Raw genomic sequence first — 4,046 nt, 5'->3', positions numbered from 1 at the left:
CCCAAGTCATTTATCTGGTGAATCATACCAAACATTTATGGAAGAAATTATAACAATTATACAACCCCTTCCAGAAAATAAAAGAGGGCAGGACACTTCCCAGCTCATTTTATGAAGCCAGAATTACCTGATACCAAAACAAAGAATACAAGAAAACTATAGATCTTCATGAACATAGATGCTCCAATTCTCAACAAAATATTTGCAAATGGAATCCAGTCATATGTAAAAATGTACATTACAACAAAATAGGGTTTATCCTGGGAATGCTAGGTGGTTTTAACTGTCAATGTATTATTGTAATTTACTACACTAGCAGGCAAAAGAAGAAAAATCACTTGATTATTTTAATACTTGCAGAAAAAACTTTTGATATAATTCAACATTTATTCATGATAAAATTATCAGTACTCTAGGAATAAAAGGGAACTTGTTTTACATGATTAAGGATATTTATAGAATCTTATAGCCAACATTATATTTAATGAGGTAAGTATGTCTGCCTTACCACTTCTACTCAACATTCATAATAGAACTCTTAGCCAGTGCAACAAGGCAAGAAAAAGAAAAGGCATTCAGAATGGAAAATAAAACTTTCTGGATGACTTTACTGCCTAAGAAGAAGGTCTCAAAGAATCTACAAAAATGCTCCTAGAACTTAAAAGTGAGTTTGGTAAGGTTTCAAGCTATGAGATTAAAATGCAAAAAGCAATTGTATTCCTATATAAAGGAATATCTTGTTTTATTGAACTTCACTTATTGTCCATCACACATACTGCATTTTCTACAAATTGAAGGTTTGTGGCATCCCTGTGTTGAGCAAGTCTATCAATGCCATTTTTTGCTCCCTTCATGTCTCTGTGTCACATTTTGGTAATTCTCACAACATGTCAAACTTTTTCATTATTACATTTGTTATGGTGATCTGTGATTAGTGATTTTTGATGTTACTATTAAGACTTGCTGAAGGCTTAAATGATGGTTAGCATTCTTTAGCACTAATGTATTTTTACTTATTTATTTTTAATTTTTAATTTATTTATTTTTGGCTGTGTTGGGTCTTCGTTGCTGCTCACAGGCTTTCTCTAGTTGTGGCGAGCAGGGGCTACTCTTTGTTTTGGTGTGCGGGCTTCTCACTGCAGTGGCTTCTCTTGTTGTGGAGCATGGGCTCTAGGTGCATGGGCTTCAGTAGTTGTGGTGCAAGGGCTCAGTAGTTGTGGCTTGTGGGCTCTAGAGCACAGGCTCAGTAGTTGTGGCATGCAGGCTTAGTTGCTCCGCAGCATGTGGGATCTTCGTGGACCAGGGCTAGAGCCCATGTCCCCTGCATTGGCAGGCAGATTCTTAACCATTGCGCCACCAGGGAAGCCCAGCACCAATGTATTTTAAAATTAAGGTATGTACTTGTTTTTTTAGACATAATGCTATTGCCAACCTAATAGACTTCAGGATAGTGTAAACATAATTTTTATATGCACTGGGAATCAAAAAAATTATGCGACTCGCTTTATTGTGACATTTGGCTTGGTTGGTCTGGAACAAAACCCACAATATATTGCTGAGGTACACCTGTAAAGACAATAAACAATTGGAAATCAAATTGAAAATAAGTACCATTTATAATAGCACCCCAACTCAATAAATAAATATTTGGGTATAAATTTATCAGGATCTGTATGCTTAAAACTATAAAACACTGATAAAATGAATAAAAAGAAGACTATTCATGGATTAGAAGGCTCAGTATACTTAAGATGTCAATTCTCCTCTTTTTGATCTATGTATTTGGTCCAATTCCAATAAAAATCCTAGCAAGTATGTTTGCATTTATTGGCAAACTGATTGTTTTTTAAGTAAATAAAGCTCAAAAGCAGGTGTTCTCATCGGCAGCATCCAGTCCTTCCTGTGTCATCGTCCCAACCCCCCCGCCCCCCCGCCGTGACTGTCTCAGGCTACCTTGTCCCACGGTTCCATCTGTCCCCTCTCCTGCAGCCCTAACAGTGCAGGAGGACCTGGGGCTTTCACAGCTGTCAGTGTCAGTCCAGGGCCTTGACAAGCAGGTGGTTCAGGCGGCTCACCATGAGTCGCGGGTCATCATCGAGCCCCGCTGTGATCATGGCGTTCTCGTAGATCTAATCCACCAGCAGCTGGGCCAGGTCAGGCTCGCTGTCTCTCAGCTGATTGAGCTTCTTGATGAGCCTGTGCCTGGGGTTGATCTCCAGTGTGGGCTGCAGCAGCTGAGCACGCTCCTCCTGGGGCTTGGCCAGCTGCCGCATGCGCGGGAAGTGCCGGGCGGCCCCCATCTTGATCTGGATGAGGACCTGGCGGCTGTACAGTGAGATACTGGAGCCCAGCTCCCGGCTCACGTCAGACATGGTTGGTTTCGTTTCCGGCGCGTAGAAGATGCTGCGGATGTTGAGCGGTGCATCCGTCTTGTAGTGCAGGGTGTAGCGGGGCTTGTCACAGGCCTGAGCGATGTAGCGGAGAATTCCTTGTGCTGCGTCTCGCCCACATCCTTGGGGTCCATCAGCCAGATGGCCTGCAGGGTATTAATGTGCCTTCCGTTCAGGTACAAGGGGAAGCTGACAAAGTTGCTGTGCTTTGTCACCACATCTCCAACCCGAGCTTCGCTGGTGAACTCTGCTGTCTGCCGTGAGGTGGATGATGATTTTGGTCCCGGTTCTTACTCCTGACGCTTCGGCAATTTCAAACACCCCGGAGCCCTCTGAACGCCACTGGTACCCAGGGCTGCCCGCGTCCACCGAGTGAGAATAGACCTCGACTCTGTCAGACACCATGAAGGCCGAGTAGAAACCCACTCCGAACTGGCCCATGATCTTGCTGCTGGCCTCCGCCTGCCTCTGAGGTGCGTCCAAAAAGGCCTTCCACCCCGACCTGGCAGTTGTTCCCAGGTTGGACACCAGCTCCTCCTGTGTCACCCTGATGCCAGTGTCCTGGATCGTGATGGTGCCTTTCTCGGTGTCAGTCTGCAAATGAATCTGCATTTCTGGCAGCGTCTGGCCTTCAGACACCAGCTTATGACGCAACTTTTCCAAGGCGTCACTAGCGTTGGAGATCAGCTCCCGTATAAACACCTCTTTTTCTGAGTACAAGGAACGGGCGACGATGTCCAGAAGCTTCTTTGTCTCAGCCTGGAGCTCATGTTTGGAAACAGAACCCTGCACGGTCTCCGTGCTGAGGGAGTGCAGAGGCTCCTCCTGACGCTCCTCAGTAGCCTGGGAGCTGAACGGCCGTCCATCTTGGGAGCTTGAAGCCAGGCTTTGCCTGGGACTCCAGGACTGGGCTGGGGGCCTCCAAGGACACAGAACTCGTTGTCCTCCCCGGGCCGCCGCCAGGGCCGCTGCCAGGGCCGCGGCCCGCAGCCGGCAGCCCCACAGCAGCAGCGTCCACAGCTGGCGAGCCATTTCTGCAAACTGATTTTTAAAATTTATATGGAAAAGCAAAGGTGCATATCCAATAAAATTCTGCAAATGAACAAAGTTGGGAAACTCATACTACTTGATATCAATACTTACTGTAAAGCTACAGTTATGACAATGAGATATTGATGAAAATATAGACATACAGATCAATGGAATGGAATAGAGACTTGAGAAATGAACTCACAGAATTGTGGTCAGTTGAGTTTTGAAAAAGATCCAAAGGCAATTCCATGGAGAAAGGATAGTCTCTTCAAAAAATGGTGCTGAAGGGCTTCCCTGGTGGCGCAGTGGTTGAAAGTCCGCCTGCCGATGCAGGGGATGCGGGTTCGTGCCCCGGTCCGAGAAGATCCCACATGCTGCAGAGCGGCTAGGCCCGTGAGCCATGGCTGCTGAGCCTGCGCGTCCGGAGCCTGTGTTCCACAACAGGAGAGGCCACAACAGTGAGAGGCCCACGTACTGCAAAAAAAAAAAAAAAAAATGGTGCTGAACACCCCAGTGTTCATTGCAGCACTATTTACAATAGCCAGGACACAGAAGCAACGTAGATGTCCCTCAACAGAGGAATGGATAAAGAAGATGTGGTACATATATACAATGGAATATTAC

At 45.8% G+C, this 4,046-nt stretch overlaps 1 pseudogene; it reads right to left on the bottom strand.

Moving 5' to 3' along the window:
* Positions 1-2,033: 2,033 nt before the first annotated feature.
* LOC103085082 (heat shock protein 75 kDa, mitochondrial pseudogene) lies at positions 2,034-3,422 on the bottom strand (annotated as a pseudogene).
* Positions 3,423-4,046: the final 624 nt, after the last annotated feature.

The sequence above is a fragment of the Lipotes vexillifer genome, unplaced genomic scaffold, assembly GCF_000442215.2.
Source record: "Lipotes vexillifer unplaced genomic scaffold, Lipotes_vexillifer_v1.1 scaffold1066, whole genome shotgun sequence".
In the NCBI taxonomy this organism is placed as follows: Eukaryota; Metazoa; Chordata; class Mammalia; order Artiodactyla; family Lipotidae; genus Lipotes; species Lipotes vexillifer.
This window is presented reverse-complemented; position numbering and strand designations above follow the sequence as displayed.